A 19,124-nucleotide genomic window follows, 5' to 3' on the forward strand; every position below is an offset into this window, starting at 1 on the left:
TAAAGTATCACCATGGAAAGGGGTGAAGAGATAAGGGCAAGTTCAGCCCTAGATTAGTAAGACCATTTGAATCCTTGATAGGACCAGTCAGGTTGCCTTTGGATTGGCCACATCTTTGGCACTATTGGCCGTATACAGTGTATTTTTATAATTCCATGTTGAGGTCATGGGTTAGAAGAAACTCATGTGTTGAGTTATGAGAATTTGGAGATTTAGGCTAAGATATCTTTTAAGGAGTAGCCAGTTCAGATTTTAACAGAAAGAATAAGGTTTTGAGGAACAAAATTGTACCTTTAGTTAAGGTAATATACAGAAACAGTGAGGTCTAGGGACCAACCTGGGAAACTAGAATCAGTTGTGCGGAATTTATGTTTCGGCCGGTTTAGATAAATTTCGAGGACGAAATTTCTATAAGGAGGGGATAGTTGTAATGACCCAAATTTCCTAATAAGGTTTAGGACCTTGCTTAGGAGGCTAGGAGGGCCATAATTGATTTCTTATGCCATTAAATGATTATGTGCATGTTTATGTTAATTATATTATTATATGATGATAAATGCATGCATATGGGTCCATATTTCATTATAAGGGCATTTTGGTAATTTGGCCCGTTGAGGGCGTAATTGTGTATTTTCACTCATGTTGGTGAATTGTGAGTAAGACCACATCATAATGTGGATTTGTTCAAGCCATTCGGCATAAGACGATCTCAGAATGCAAGTTATCGGTTTGGTCATAACGGGGTTAATTTCGGGGCTCGGGGTAAGTCTCACGGTAATTTGAGGACTAGTACATTACTGGGAATTAGAGGACAATGGGATATGATTTATTAGCATTTGATAATATTGGGAATAATGGAAATTTGAGGGTGTTAATTATGATTAACGAGATAGGCAAGAAATGACGGTTTTACCTTTGGTGGCCTTAAGAGGACTTTAAATGACCTAGGGGAATTTCGGTCTTTTGACCTTAAGGATTATATCAGCCATTAGAAGCTGTAAAAGGCTGTAGAAACTTGCAAAAATAGAGTGTCTTCTCCTTCTTCTCCCGGTAGTTTTTCTTCTCCTTTTCTCTTTGAATTTTTTAGCTTAATTTGAGGAATCAAGCTAGGGAAGTGAACCTTGAGGGTCCAGGGTTGTGTTCCACCATTGAAGAGGGTTCCATACTGAGCCTGAGGTAAGTTTCTAGCCATTAAAACTCTAGTTTATTGCTCTGTTTTCATTTGGTTTTCAGCTTGGATTTTGGGTTGGATAGTTGAGGATTGATGGGAGTTTTTGGCTATGATTGATTGGGTTATGATGCCTAGGACTTGTAGAGTGGATATTTAGGTTCATTTGGAAGTTTGGATGTGGTTTGGGATCAAGTTTTTAAGGTTGAAAGTGGTGAAATTGAAGGAGGGAAAAACCAGGGCAGTTCAGCCTGGTCCTAGCGCTACAACGCCCAAAGGAGGGCGCTACATCGCTAGCCAGGACAAATCAATTATGGTTGTAGCGCTGGGGCGCTAGGGGGGCAGCGGTGTAGAGTTATCCAGCTTTTCCTGATTCATATTTTGGGCATTTTTGAGGGTTTTTGGCTTGGGATTTCAATTCCTAAGGTTCGGGATCGAATCTACTAACCGTTTGAGTACAATTCGAAGTCCCGAGAGTGAGGTTTAGGTCAAGAAGCATTCATTTTTTATTTTATTAATTGGATTCCATATTTGGTTATGACTAGGTGACCGCTAAGGGATTAAAGGATCGATCATTCTCAAGGGTCATTCAAATTTTATTTCTCCCTCGAAGCAGAGGTAAGAAAACTACACCCTATATGTGACATGCATGGTTATTAGTGAGGCATGTTGAGTGTTTAAATATGGACATTGATTGCATATCAAATGCTTAGCAAATCTTGTTTACTTGTGAATGGCACTGACTCGTTAGTCAGAATCGGCAATGGTGTCAGTACTAACTGTGAAACTGCTACTCATTAGTCAAGTTCGGCAGTAGTACTAAGCAGTGGTCGTATGGTATTGACTTATGAGTCAAGAACGGTATTAGCGTGTTTAACACAAGCCGAAAAAGATTAGATCTAATCAACATAAGCATTGAATGACTCATCATGAGCATTAATGCTTGACCGACCTTAAGTTCGATGAAAACTAAAAGTGCTTGTCTAGCCTAATGGCTAGTCACTTAGAGCTAGGGCCAGAAGGCCCAGGTGACTGCATCGTCACATGGCTAAGGGTGCAAAGCCCATGTTAGTGACTCACTCATCAGTCACTCATGTGATTTAAGTTAGTGATTTACTCATCAATCACTCATCTGATTAGGGCTATATGCCCTAGCATGGTTATCAGAACCTCAAAGTGTTAAATCACTCATTTGATTAGGGCTATACGCCCCAGCATGGTTGTTAGAATCTCAAAGTGTTAAATCACTCATCTGATTAGGGCTATACGCCCCAACATGGTTATCAGAACCTCAAAGTGTTAAATCACTCATCTGATTAGGGTTATATGCTCTAGCATGGTTATCAGAACCTCAAAGTGTTAATCACTCATCTGATTAGGGCTACAAGCCCCAACATGATTATCAGAATCTCAAAGTGTTAATCACTCATCCGATTAGGATTGACTTGATAGTCATCCATTCAGGAGGGCAGGACCCACCATCATTACTTGGACTTATTTGCATGCATGAATAGGGCTATTATTGCTAGGCATGCACATTATGATTTAGTAACATGTTATTACTGTTCATGAGCATATTGAGTTTTCTTGCTGAGCCTCGGCTCACAGGTGCTATGTGGTGCAGGTAAATGCAAAAGAAAGCTAGACCATCCTTGAGTTTGAGAGCTTAGGTGACGTTGTGTACATATGCGGCTGCTCGACCGCCATGGCCGAAGGTTGAAAGAGGAACTAGGGTTAAACCCTATTTTGCAGCTTAGGTCGGCTGGTTGTAAATATTTTTTTGTAATTATCCTTTAAATTATATTTTTTGGATCCCAATGTATACAGTAAACGTTTTAGTGAAACGTTGTATCTTAACCAAAATTTTTAACCATATTCTACTAATCATACTTAGTCACACGATTATGGCCAAATAACTCGATTAGCGAGTTTAGCACTGTTTAAAATACACACCGTAACAGTCCCTGGGTAGTAGGGCGTTACATTAATAAATTAAGATTATTTAATTAAACAGTTTAATTAATAATCTCAAATTTTTTGGAGCTTGGAATTATAGGTCCATAGGTCCCCACAGCGGCTCTATCAACACTATTCAAGGCAAGAGTTGATATAAAGGGAAAAATATTGAAAGACATATTTAAGAAGAAATTTTTTCTTTGGGCCAAATATGCAATTATATGATAGTAGTGATTAATTAATTAATTACAAAATAGTTGTTGTTGACTGTGAATTTAGCCAACGACGTAAGAACGTCAACTACGACAACCTTCAAGAGAATTATAAACGACAACAGACAGTTTTTATGAATGAAAGTAAATAACACGAGGTTTTTATAGTGGTTCAGCCCCGATGATCGGTAATAGCCTAATCCACTTAGAGATTTTATTACCGTATTCACACTCAAGATCAGATGAACCAGAGTCAACTGAGTTTCTTCAGTGCAAATATTTCAGAATACAAAAAAGGGTTTCTCTCAAGAACAATACACTTTCTCTCTCTAGAATACAGATTTACTCTCAAATTTCCCCAAAATAGTCCCTATACGATCCTCCCAAGTCTCTATTTATAGACCTGGATTCTCAACTGATATCCCATTTCGATAGGGATATTCCATTATTTACCTAATATTTATATTACAAAATAAACATTCAAAATATAACTGATCCCTAATTTCAAGTGAGGATTGAGTGATTCCCGGATACTTGGACCAATTCTCACTGAAGTAGTTTTGGGCAGTTTGACGTAGCTTCTCATGCATGTTGACTATTCTCTAAGCTTTACGTAGGTCAAAGGTGGTATGTGCATGGCTCTCCTTGGACTAAAGGTCAGGTACATTCGAGGTATACTCCTCCATTGTGTCCGATCGGACACAATGGTTGTCTTCTGTGGCTTAAGGTGGTTCAAACCACCCTATTTGACTCCTTCAATCAAGGCCCGATCGGACCTTGCACTTTGCTCCTCGGACCAAGGTGGTCCGAGACATCTTCTTCCTAGCATTTCCTCGGACCAAAATGGTCCAAAGCACTCCTTCAGGCGTCTTCTGCGATCGGGGGAGGCGTCTTGTGCAATCGGGCACAATGCCCCTATACTTGGACCTAAATGGTCCAAGCTTCCTTCGTTTAACCAAGGTCTGATCGGACCTTGGTCCTTTATCTTCGGACCTAGGTGGTCTGAGCCACCCCTTACCTCTCCTTGGATCAAAATGGTCCAAGGTACCTCATAAGTACCATGTCCGATCGGGCACACATTCCTTCTCCTCGGACCAACATGGTCCGAGCTTTCCCTCGTGCACCCAATGTTCGATCGGGCACTGGACTCTTCCTTCACATATCACCACTTCGGACCCAAACAACCCAAGGTCTCTCCCATGAACATGTCCGATCGAGTGCAGTTGTCTCCTTCGTTCAACCCATGCTCGATCGGGCATTGGACTTCTCTCCTCGGACCAAGGTGGTCCGAGCCATCACTTACACCTCCTTGGACCAAAATGGTCCAAGGCGTCTCCTCTATGAGCATGTCCGATCGGACATAGCTCTCTTTTTTAACCAAAGCTCGATCGAGCATAGTCATCTCCTTGGTCCGAAATGGTCCAAGGTAAACTTTTCCTCCTCACTTCATTCAAGCCCAAGTGCTTCTTCCGCATCATACCCGATCGGTCACTATGTGGCCTTTTCCTTTGAGTAAAACTTGAACCTTGGTCATTATCTTTGAATTCATTCGAGCCAAGCTTAACAAGAGGTCCCTAAGCTTAGGTCCGATCGGACCTACTGCTTTTATATCTTGACCCAAAATTCATACCTTCCCTTCAATTTCTTGGACTTGGCACCAATTGAATTCTAAGGATCTTTAAACTGAGGTCTGAGCCAAGCAACCCCCAGTCCAAATACTCTCTTCGATCGGGCATATTGTATTGACTATCTGTCTCATTCCTTAACTGATGTACTGGGCCATTATAAGGCCAGATCACTCCACTAACTCATCCCACGTGTCAATTTCACTGCCACGTCAGTCTTTTCAAATTTTTGGGATAACAGTTGTAATTAACAAAATTAATTAATATTTAATTATAATGTAATTTTTAAAATTATATTAAATAATTAAATTAATTCAAAATTTAATTAATTAATTATAATTTTTGAAATTATAATAAATTAAATATTTACTTTCGAAATTCTAATTGATTTAATTAATTTGTAGAATTAATTAAATATCTTTATTTAAGTGGGAGATAATAATCTGATAAGTTCAAATTGGATTTGAATTTAAAAGATTGATATTTATTCAAATAATTAATTATATTTGATAATTAGTTAAAAAGATATTTAATTTAAATTTGAATTCAAATTTGAATTAATTATGAGGTTGTTAGATTTTTATCTGACAAAGTAGTTTGAATAAATAATTAAATAAAAATAGAAAAATCACAGTCCATGGGTGGTACACGACCACACACAGTCCATGGACTATGTGGCGTGTACTGCATATTTTCATGGACATATTTTTTAATTTTATTTATTTATTTAATTAATTAATGGATAATTCAAAATTTATTTTTTGGATATTTTTATTAATAAGATAATTAATTAATTAAAAGATAAATTGTAAGTTAGTTACAGATTTATTTTTTAAAATTAAATATTTTCTATTTAAGTAAGACTTATCAGAAAATAGAAAGAAGACAATCATTTTTCGCTCTGTGAAAAAATAGAACAATACTTTTCAATCTCTCCCTGAAAAGATAAAGAACCAATTCTTAGACCTATTCTCTTGATCTCATGTGTTAAGTACATCAGGTAGAATCACAAATTAAATACCCTTTATTTTCTAAGTACTCACACACTTCTTGAGGTGTAGAGAACGTTGTGGAAGATCTTAATGTGAGTACCTGGGAGCAGCTTGGATAGGAAGATCATTCTTATTACGAAAAGATAGCAAGGACACTTGATAGGCTTCAAGAGGTATGATTTCTATTCCTATCTTGCTTATGATTAATGTATGTAAATTAATGGATCTGCATATTTAAAGGTAGTTTAAATATGTTACAAAAATTTTATTGTACATTGAGCCAACCCACCACCATTCCTCTGCGTATTAGGAAACTCGTTCCTAACACAAACATTCCAAGCTTTCTTTTTCTCTAAAATCCTCTCAAATTCGTGACCTTGCTCTTTATTTCCTCTTCCAAAAATCCCTTTTTTCTTTAAGTCCTCCAACTAAATCTTCATCATAGTGAGTTTTTAACTTCATTTTTTTGTATTTGCATGACTCTTTGTTACTTAACGCATAGTTTTCATGAATTTTTTGAAGATTTCATATTTGTGTGTTCTTGATTTTTACATAAAAACTTGGCCATGTTTTGCAAAAATCGTTGATTTTATAGGAAAATGTATGTTTGGGGAGTAGGAAAATGAATTTAGGTCTCGAGTTACCCTTGATCGTGTTGTTGGCTTCGAGAGGATTTTTGAAAACTCAAAGAAGTATATTTGCCTTCTGAAAAATTTTGGTGAGAAAAGTTTTTGCGAAAAACTTTTTAACTACCTTTTAGATCCACTATAGTTTCTGCTCAAGCGTACAATATTGTTTCTCGAACAACTCACACTTAGTTAGGCACACACATAGGCTGGTCGAATAACTCACATGCCCTTTAATTTTCACTAGATGTATGCACGCGATTACTAGGGAGTGATTTTTCTATGGACTCGAACTTGCTACAAACACTGGTCGATGAAGTGGAACGGAGTCGACAAGATATTGACCTCAGTCGTGATATTCCGGAACCATTTGATGAATCTGGTGGGCACTCTCATTATGATTTTCATTTTGTTCCTGATTAGGGATATTGCTGGATGGTTAAGGAATCAGAACAAGGAATAAGGAAATTCCTTCCCAATAATTGGACTTTTATTGTACATCCTGACTATCAGAATTCCGACTAGTGGGAGGGCAACGAGCAGGTCTTCGTTTGTTGAAGATACCATAAATGTTGCTTTTTGTTCTCCAGATATGGCTAGGATCTAGCGAACTACTAGACAAAGATCGGTTGTGGATCCCCAGGTTGCAAGGTACGTGACTAATGGGCAAAATGTTGAGCAACCCTTACAACAACAACCACAAGGGAAACCACAGGCACGACCCCAAGATGTGCCTTTTGATGAGATTGAATTTGACAACGAGCAGATAATTGATGTCGTAAGACTCGTTGCAAAAGAAAAGCCCACTTGAGGAGGCAGGTTAAATGGTATGTGGCTTCGGTTAGCACCCTCTCGAGTCGGGTACTTGGGGAGTTCCCCAAATATATGGACATAGGGGGTAGATTTCGTTCTTCCTCGACCAGACCAGTGGGTGCACAGTCCTAATAATGCGTATAGTGCCTAATCGAGCTATAATATTCAGGTAGGCACCACTCTCCCCCTCCATCCTTATTTTAGGAGCGTCACAAATTACTTCAATGTCGCTCCTTTACAAATAACACAAAAAAGATACTTAATGCTTTAAGCATTGCTCATCCGTTATCACGATCAAGGATGGGCCGCTCCTACTCCTCATGAGGTCCATTACTTATTCGACTTGAAGTCGAACCCAGGCCACAAGGGTATTGGGTTCTTCTACTTCTGTCACTGGGACAAGACCAGGGAGTTCCTGATTGAGCCCACGTTTAGGAGAAACATGGGCAGTTATAACAAGGAGTGTTTTCTGACAACTTCCCTGTTCGCAGACAATCGAGCTTTTCTGCAAGCATGTAATTATTTAGTCTACTAGGTCATTTCCTTTGTTATTATTTCCTTGACCTCATTATTTTTGTTGTGCTTTAGGGCCATGGGATAGACCCGTTTCTACTATGGACAAGGCCATGCGAACAGTGGTCTTAAATAAGCTTCCCTTTGAAATAAAGAACCTAAGGAGAGTCGGTTTTCTTGATACCCACCGCGCTAATGAAAAAGGGCATTGTTGGTCGAGGAATAGTTGATAAAGTAGTTAGTGAGGAACTGGGGTGTTCCAACCAGCCCCAGGCGGTCCCTGTTCCACAAAGAATGAGAACAACATGGATCAACATAAGGGAGCAAGGTGATGCTCCTCGCCCTCGAGCCCCAGCACCTCCCATTGACAAGGGAAAAGGCAAGAAGGTGCTAGAAGTAGAAGATGAGCCCACGTCCTCTGACGAGGAGGAGAGGATTCCACGTAATATAGCTATTCATTTATGTTGTGCGTGTATGATGTAGTCGTTGGTTGTTTTGAATAATCTTCTATATCATATAATATTTTGCATAAGTGTACTGCTCGTTTATATACTTCCATAATCTAATACACATGCATTTTTTTACTACATCCATGTATGATTCAGAGATGTTTAATCTCTATGCTTCACAAACAGCTCCGACCAAAGGGGGTAGTAAAAGAAAGGTGGCTCCGTGGGCCAGTTCGAGCAAAGAGCCGGCAGCAATGCAATAGAGGAGTAATCGTCCTATTCGCAGATCTCTCACTGCTGGTGGCGCCACCTAGCCAGCCGACAACCACTCATCTTGCTACCGTCCAGAGCAGGTCACTGCTTCCCCTGCTCGGGAGTCTCCATCAGTTCACCAGGGCACTCCTTTCCTTGCTCGCAGAATGGATCCATTTGCTAACGAGAAGGAACAAGTAAAGGAAAATTTGAAGGCAACTGCTCACTCCATCTCTTCTCGGATCCAAACCCTTGTTAAACACCCGATGAGTGTTGATGTTGTCTTCAAGCATCAAAATTCGTCAGTCAACTCCGGTCTTGGACGAGCACTGTCTGAGATCCTTTCGGTATGTCTTCTACTCGTTTAGTTCTTTTTAGGTGGTTAGTTTCATCTTGCTTTATTTTTTAGGGTGTTATAACTTTTACCAACACTCGCACAGAGGCCGTCAAACTTGAGGAGGCCTTGAGGAAATCGCGAGACACCACGAAACACTTCAAAGACTTCCACACTCTCCAGTTCCAAGCTTCTCGGGACTTGCAGAAGGATCTTGACAACAAGAATAATGTAACGCCTTACTAATCCAGGACCGTTACACTGTGTGTTTAAAATAGTGCTCAACTTGCTAAACAAGTCATTTGGACTTAAACATGTAATTAAACTAAATAAATGTTAGGTATTAAATTTGTTTGCCAAAAGAGTAATACTTTTCATTAAAAGAGTTTAATATATACAAGGGATCCAAGAAAAGAGTTTATAAACTAATACGAGGCAAATAGTATACAAACTAGTCGTCCTAAGCGGAAAAATGATCAATAATTCTAGATCCACAAAAGAAATCTTGATCGTGGTGATCAAGTAGGTCGCATATGTACACAATGCCCCCGAAGATCTCCAACTCATGGATGGTCCATTTTTCTTTGCCCTTACCTACACCATAAAGAACCCATGAGCCAATGCCCATCAAGAAAACCTCACAGGGTATAACAATAGTCCCAAATATTCAAAAGTATTAATCACATGCTTCACAAGTATTAGACACATTTATTTGAATCATATAAATTGTAAACATGTTCCACAGTTACAAAGATATTCATTTCAATCATATAATCAATTACAAGGCCTAAGAAAACAAACTTGTCGAACGACCCAACCGATCGAGATGCGTACACAAGCATTCAGCTCATGGTTTGTGCCGAGCAATTGGAGACCGCACCCTCAAATTGAACTTGCCCTCAATTACACAACCTAGGAAGACAGTCCTGCCGAGCAGCCCAATTGAGCAAGATGCGTTCCCAGGCACTCATCTCACAATTCATGTCAGGCGAGTGGAGACTGCACCCTTAAACTGGACTCGCCTTCACAACATGCTTTGCCGACTAGCCCCACGCACAATGTGATGGTCGTCCGGCCCCACGTTCAACATGATGGTCGAAATATCAGTTATACCATATATTCACAAATAATTCAATGCTAATGAGCATAATAACTTATTAGCTCTATGTGCATATACTAGTATTCTTACCTCATGTCCTGTGGAGAAGAACCAGTACGCCCTGAGCACGATCCTTCCACAAGCCTTGGGGTGTAATGACCCAACTACTCTAGACTTTTGGACCATTAACGAAAACTAAACATACTAATCCTTAATAAAACTTACATTGTGAAAATACCATAACTTTATTAGGAAGCTTGTAAAAATAAGAGTTACTTACATAAAATGTCAAGTAGGATATGGGATCCCATTGTTTTAAAAACAAAACATAATTTAAAATAAAAAAAAGTTATATAGCAAATGCGGAAAAATACATGTAAAACCATAAAAACAAGACTACATCCTCGAATATCGAACTCTCGACTCCTTGAATCCATTCATCACCGATACACATTCCCCAAGCATCCACGAATCTTACCGCCACTACAGCTATTTTCCTGCACATATAAACAAAAAGGAATGAGCCTAATGCCCAGCAAGGAAAATCTACCACATAGTTCATATACATAAATTTCATAAGAAACATAAAAACACAACATTACACTTATTTCATACACATACTATAATGGCCATTATTACTTGGGGTCCCATAGACTAAACAAGTCATATGCCCATGAGATTAGTGGGGTCCTACTAGCTAAGTAGGTCATATGCCCATAATCTATTTGGGGTCTTGTTAGTCATATGGGTCATATGCCCAAGCCTACAAACATACATATCATAACACTTATCATAACATAAGAAACATAAGATAACATATAAAACATATAACATATGAATTTCTATCCTATTTTCCTTACCAAAATTACCGGGATAAGAGGACAGAGGTGGGACTTTGGAACACTCCTAAGAACCATTTGAAAAAAGAGTGAGTATAGAGAAGAAGAGAAATGAAAGGAGTGGAAGGACTAAACCATTGAGAAAAATACTTACCAAAACCTTTTTGCTCAAGAACTTAGATTTCCTAACCAAAATAAAGATTAAGGTTTGAGGCTGAGTAGAAGACTATGAGAATTTAAAATAAAATAATACCAATGAACTAAGGTGTAGAAATACCTTGAAGACTTGTAGACTAATCTAAACCTCGAACCGAAATACTATAAAACCTTACTTCCCCAAGTGTTTGATAAGCTTATGATGATCAAGCTTATGATTTCCCCACCCAAGTGTTTACACTCTCACACTCACCTAGCAACTTGCAGCCTCTAAACTTAGAGTAAAAGGTGAATAATGGCTGGGTACTAGGTCCTGTTTATAGAGTTTAGGAATGAAAGGATCTTAATTTAACTTGAATAAAAATAATGGCTTTTTAGGCGAAAATAATTTGAATAATCGTTCAGCAGAGGCTGAAGACTCGTTCAAAAAGGTGCTGGACTTATCAAAAGGTTGAATGGCTTAATGGAAAACAAATTCAAAAACTTTCAAAATAAGCTGAAGGAGGCGATATATCGCCTCCTGTAGGCGATATATCGCCTGGGCCAGTATGCCCAAGGCAGTCGTGCATCGTTTCGTGCTTTCCGTATCTACTTGCTGCGATATATCACCCCCTATAGCTGCGATATATCGGCATTCGCTGATTATTTAAACACGAAATTACACATTTTTAGCTTAATTCAAATTGAGTAAACAGCCTTGACTAAGCCCTTAAACGTATTCAAAGCTGCTGACTAACCTTAGAGCATTCAAACTTTACCCTTATTAAATTTAATCCTCAAAATACTTAATCCTTAATCACCCATTCATAACATGTGCTTAAAATCCTATTGGTTCTTATCTAAACCTTATAGTATAATAAATAGTATCCTTAATATCAGCCATATTAATCAAACCTTAGGTTAACATTAATATTCTTAAACTATAGGTTAAACTTAGAAAATCTACAAGTACTACTATGCGTGTCCAAATAATTCCCGGTCTGAACCAAAAATCCACAGTCATAAAGATAATACTATAAATACTATAATACTACTATCTAACTAGCTAAGTAAAGTTCTTGGACTCTACATGGGGTAAACCTAGTCACAACCATAAATGGTACTCCCATTAAGATTCAACTACAACAACAGATTCCGAGACCAATCGTATCCTCTCAGGACCTCTAATTCCACTAAACAGAGAGGTGGAATCATCCCCTGAGCCCCCAAGCTCTTCCTAAGTCCCAAAAAGACATATCCTGAATTGGCCATAGGGCAGGGGCGCCTAAATACGTAGAGGCTCCCCAAAGCCTCCCCCGCATAGCGTTGGGGTGCCCAAATAGGCAGAGACACCCCAAACTCTCCCTGCATAGCGAAGGGGCACCCAAAACAAGGGCAGGGGAGCTACAATGCGAACCCAAAATTTTGGGTTCTGTTTTCTGCGATTCCTCTGACCTAAATCAAACAAATTCTGACCCAAGACTCTCACGAGTCATCAAACCAAGTTCCTGACTCAATTCTAATGAAACCTTTACCTCAAATAGGTTACCCAAGTGCCCAAGAACCCACAAACAACCTCAAAGAACTCATTAAACTAAAAATTCCAAGACTCACACTTTGAGTTCTTGAAACTCAAGCCTTTCTCCAATTCATAAATTCAACAGCCCAATTACGAATTTGAAAATCAAAACTCATATATTCTCAAGAACACCAAAAACACAACAAAGAAAAGGAAAAACACTAAAGAAATCCTCACCTTAGTGGTAAATTTTGTGATCTTAGCCTTTTGGATGCTCACTAGCAGCTCCTAACTTTAGTCAATCTCAGTTTTCCTCAAGAAATTCTTTAACTCCCTTTGAAATCTAAGAGTTTCAAAACTTGCTCTTCAAAACCTTGGTTTATCTTTAAGGAAAGCTCTAGAATAATGAGAGAATGCTACAGAACGTGTAAGTCAGCTAGATCCCAATACTCATAAGTTTAAGTCTAATAATAAGTCAAAATGATCATTATACCCTTAACCTAAAATTCCTTTCCAAAATATCCCAAGGGCAAAATAGTCATTTTAGCCTAGCTCCCCATCACTTAAAATTACATTACAAATCCCCAATTAAACCCCTTAAACTAAATACTCACCAAATTAATTCTCATTAACCAATAAATCCTGGTAATTTGCTAATTACCAAAATACCCCTAACCTCACCCCGAGCCGGGTATTTAACCCCATTGTGACTTTTTCGCTAAATTGCTAACTAGGATCACATCATGCCGAATATCTCAAATATATCCACATAATAATGTGGTATCAATCATACACACATATAATTACAGATATACCATCAACGGTTATGAGTGCTCACGTCGCAAACTTGTTGTGACACAACCTTCACTAGTAAAGTCAATGGTACACTAGGAACTAGATATAGTTAAAAGGGTAAAATTGTAATTTTATTCCTTTTTAATTATGAACCACTAATAGAGGATTAACCTTGTATGTAATAATTATATCAATATGCACTTTATTCTTTAATAAAGTACTCTGTAAATATATGTCTATAATTATCAATTGTTTAATCTCATATTTATATTGGAGTAATCATGAGATTAATAAATATAATTATTTAATCAAAGAGCTTGAAATTATAGGTCCATGGCTTCCTAGGGTGGCTCTAACTGTTGGTTTTTATTGATCAAATAAGAGATTATACGCAGCGGAACAACAATCAAATTGTTAATTTAATCCCATAAGATTTCTAGATCTACTTCTTCACATGCATATATATATTGAATCATAGACATGAATAGAAAAATTACCTCAGGTCCTTCCTTGCTGCTATCTTTTTGTATGGCTAAATCCTTGAGATCTCACACCAAGATCTTTCAAAATGTTCTCAGCACACAAAGAACGAGTGTGGGCTCACTATACAAAATAATAGGCAAAATCTATTTATCAGATGTTCTCAACACATGAGATTTGATAAAGTTTGGACCTAGGTTTTGTGAAGAACAATGACTTTTGTATGTTTCAATGTTCTCTTTCTCTGAGAGAGATTTCTAGATATTTTTCTATCCCTGAAAAGTTACGTTCTGAAAAACTGATATCCTATATTTAACATATCCAATATATTAAAATAAAATCTTAGTTATTTTAAACAATTTCAAAATAACTAATTAGTTATCAGATTTTTGTTTAAATAATAATATTTTAATCATATTAGAATATCTCATTATTTATTTAATATTTAAATAACTAAAATTGTGGAACCTAGAAACTGCTCACAGTCTCTTATGCATGTAGCACAGTGATTGTGCACTGTGCTACACGTGTACCACATGTCAGTGATGGCATGTGATTTTTCCCAATTTTTATTATTATTTAAATACCAAAAATCCCAAAAATAAATTTATTCAAAATTAATTATATTTTTGTTAAATCAAATAATTAATTACACTTAATTATACAATAATTATGTTTGATACATAGAAAAATATTTTACTTATCACATAAGTCCTTTTTGCCCATTATTGTATTTACCTTTGTCAGTGTTTGTTTGAGCCATTTCGGGGACCATGGGCCTATAATATTAAGCTCCAATAAATTGAAACTAAATAATTAAACTCTTTAATTATAATAGTTAATTTATCAATTCTGATATTACTCCACTATAAATTCAGAATTGCACTCTTTATGTTATAGATATACTTTTACAGAAATCTTTTCTTAAGTCATCCATTGATATAACCATCTTACAATAGTTCAACCCTCTAATTAATTAATTCATAAATTAGAATGGAAGAATTACCATTTTACCTTTCTAAATTACTTATTATTGCTTAAGTACCATTAATTCACTAGTGAATAATTAATCTATAATCTAATTATAGATTTGAGCTCAAAATCATTCAGTTCCAGAATTAACCCTTAAGGGAACTAATATATGATCCGTTAGGAAAGATTAGATTCCGTATTGTTGATACATGTTCCCAGCCATCCATGATATTAAATCTCCAAAACAAAAGTCATTAGCCTCATTCTTTGAAGAGACCTTAATGAATGAATCAAAATATTTAATAAACATGAACAAGAGTTCATGAATACTCAGGATTTAGGTTGATCTATAAATGATCATCAGTTATGATATGAATTACAAGTCTTTATTGTTAAATGGTTTTTGGATAAAGACTTTAATTCATATCGGTCCATGTCATATACAATTATATTATATAAAGCACATTTACCGAGATGTCTTACCACATCAATAATCCGAATCTAGATTATTTGTATCATTATGATACTCAGTAAACCGTACTTACAACTCCAATTAAAGAATTCCATAACTTTAATTTGTTGTTATTGACTATTTTTATTCATTCATGTGATCTTAATTCTCTCGTACTAATACAAGATCACATCCTCAATAATGAATATGAAATTTTTCTGATATTTACAAAATTATTCAAACAATAATTTAACAAGCTAAATATAACAATAATAATAAACCATTGTATTTATTTATTCACAGAAAAAATAAATGTCTTTTACATGCTTTTAGGACACACTCCTAACACTAACAACACCATATCAAGGTAAGAGTTGATACAATGGTAAAACTGTGAATTTGAGAATAATTTTATTCTTTAGATCAAATATACAACTATATGATAATTGAAGTTGAATAATTAATTTGGAATTGATTATTAAATTTTGAAAATATATTTATTCGTTTAAATATATAATTTTTGAAATATATATATAATAATATATAAATTAATTTATGAAATTAATTATTTTATTGGGAGAAAATAAAAATGGTAAGTCAAAATAGTTTTGATTTATTGATTTTTAAAATGATGATGATAATGATGATTATTAATTTGAATTTTGAATTTATAATTTAAATTTGAATTATGGTTATGATCTTTTCCTTAAAAAGATGATACCATATTTTGTGGGAATGATTTATTTAATTAGTTAAATAAATACAAGCAAATAGGAAAAATACAATATCACCTGCAAGGGAATAATGCTACACCCATGATAGATTCCAAGGACTGTGTCATGCGTGTATATGAGACTGATAAAGTATCAATATTGTTTTTATTTATTTATTTATTTAATTAATTAATTAATAATTTGAAAAAGGAATTTTCAAATTTGGTAAGTTGGATATTACCTAACTCAATTCCTACCATCATTATGATTGTATTTTTTTATTATTATTATTACTAATGTAATGTCATACTTCCTTAGAGTCGTTACCAAGTGATTTATAAATGTGCCACTAGCTCGCTAATCGAGGTTTAAGATTTAAAAGTGTGTTTGGATGAAAATAAAGATTCATTTAATAAACATTAAGTATGAAAAGTTAATCCTTTATTGAAGTTTGTAAGAATATTACATTGGGATCCCAAAATAGTGTTTTGAAATACATTTACAATCCAAAGTATAGTACAGTCGACCTAACCGAGAAAACCGAACGTTTACCACGTGTTCCTTAAAATAACCCCAGCCATGGTGGCCAGGTAGGCAAAACATGTACACACCGCTCCATGCCCTCCAACTCATGGTTGTAAGATCCATCTTTCTTGCTCTTACCTGCACCACAGAGCACATGTGAGCCGAGGCCCAGCAAGAGAACTTCAAGCACAATATGCAATAAAAATATATCTCACAACTCATATTCAATAGAGTAACACACAAATACCAGATCCTACTAGCATGCTCAACAACACAGCATCTAGAACAGCTCAAAAGCACAATGGCTCAACAGCCTAATAGAACAGCAATGCAATAACATATTAGCACTATGACACGAAAACATAATAATACAACAATATATTCGCACAACAACTCAATATTACAACAGCATATAACAAAGCAATCACCAGGCTAAACACATAGTGGCCATGCTGTCCCAGGTGCTTTTCCAGGCCCTGGGTTCGCAGTCTGCACTGAGAGGAGGACTCCAGCATCATAGGTGGGTCTCACCCTAACGGCTTGCACTCCACGTGCTCATTGCCATTCCCAGCCCCTTGTCGCTCTTGGCTTTGCACTCCACGTGCTCAACACCGTTCCCGGCCCCTTGCCGCACCCGGCTTTGCACTCCACGTGCTCAACACCGTTCCCGGCCCCTTGCCGCACCCGGCTTTTAACTCCATGTGCTCAACACCGTTCCCGGCCCCTTGACGCTCCCAGCTATTGACGCTCCCAGCTGTTGCCGCTCCAGGCCCTTGCCTCTCTCGGCTTTTGCCGATCCCGGCTCTTGCTAATCCCAGCCCTGGCCTTTCCCAGCTCTTGTCGCTCCAAACCCTTGCCTCTCCCGACTTTTTTCGATTAGTCATAATCACAGATATGACATAACAAACATAAACAACACATACAGTACAACAAACCACATAATTCTACGGGTACAAACAGTTCTCTTACCTGTGTCCCGAGCTTCCTGAGCACTGAAATCCCGAGCACAGTCCTTTAACCCGAGCCACGCTAAAAATCTAGTCACAACACACAAGTAACTCTTTCATTACTAACCAATTTATAATTGTACCCCATAACCAATCCTGTGCTCTCGGGACCCATCGTTTCCCCACACAAGGAGGCGAAAGAGTCCCTCGAGCCCCCCCAACCAAGGCCCTAAAAACACAAAATCCAACATCTTGAAAATGGCCTAGCGCCGCGGTACCCTGCAGGGGCTCCTTATCTAGAATCGTCTCAGCACCACGACACAGAAGAACAGGGCCGCAACGCACATACGCGAACCCAGAAAACTGGGTTTTTCCCACTATTTTTTCCGAGCCAAAACTTACCTAAACCATTACCCAAGTACACCCAAGTTCCAATTCGACCCAAAAATCCAAATGAACAACATCACAACACATAAACACCAGAAAACTGACTCAAACACTCATCCAAACTCAAAATCACCTAGTGGTTTAAAACTCCACAAAACTTAAATCACAATAGAGAAATCAATGAAAATCTTACCTTAAGTAGGAATTCGACCTTGAGTTGCTTTCAAATCCAGTTCCAAGCTTAAATTACCAGACTCCTAAAATTAACCTTGCCAAAACTTCATCCCAACAACCCACAAAGCAAAATAAAAATCAGCTCTCAATCATAACACTTCCCAGCAGAATTCAACAAAGATTTGAATTAAAATCTTACCCTTGATCCTAACTAAGCTTGTGAACTCAAGAATTTCTGGCTTAAGATCCTTCAAAAATCCAACACCATGGAGGGAGAGAGAGAACCGAATGGGAGAGTGGGCTGAGAGAAATTGGTTCTTTTCCTTCCTTTCCCCTGTTTTGTCTAAGTGTTCTAGATTCCCCAGCTTCCAAATGGTATATATCCTTTTGCCAAAATGACTGAATTGCCCCTCTTAAGTTAGTCTATGTCCTCAAATACCACCAAGGGTAATTTAGTCATTTGACATATCCCGCGAAGTCCTCGAGTACACCTACAAATCCCCGTTAATCTCGGCATACTCAAATCATTACTAAATTACCACCCGTTACTCCATAAATCCCAAACTCATATTATATACCTAAAATACCCCTAGGCTCCTCCCGAATCTGGTATTCAACCTCGTTGTGACTTTCTAGCTAAACTTCTCCCTATGACTATCTTGGATCGTGCATCACAGATATATCACCACTCACTCATGGTGTCAATCACAATATTCATAAATATAGCATTTATGCCCTCAATGGGCTAAAATTACAAATATGTCCTTAACAACCAAATGGAGCCCACATGCATATTTAATTCACCTAAACATGCATTTCTAATTACATACTCATCAAATTCACATATTAACATAATAAATCAATTCTTGCCCTCCAGGCACGCTAATCAAGGTCCTAAGCTTATTAGCAAATTTGGGACGCTACAACTATCCCCTCCTTAAAGAAATTTTGTCCTCGAAATTACTTGAATAACTCGGGATACCGCTCCCGTATATCTGACTCAAGTTCCCACGTCGCCTCCTTTACCTTGATGTTTCTCCACAGAAATTTTACCAAGGTGATGGTTTTGCTCCGCAGGACTTTATCCTTCTGATCAAGAATCTGAACCGACTTCTCCTCATAAGATAAATCCTGGTCCAACTCCAAGT

This window comes from Humulus lupulus, chromosome 2 (genome assembly GCF_963169125.1).
Source record: "Humulus lupulus chromosome 2, drHumLupu1.1, whole genome shotgun sequence".
NCBI lineage: Eukaryota > Viridiplantae > Streptophyta > Magnoliopsida > Rosales > Cannabaceae > Humulus > Humulus lupulus.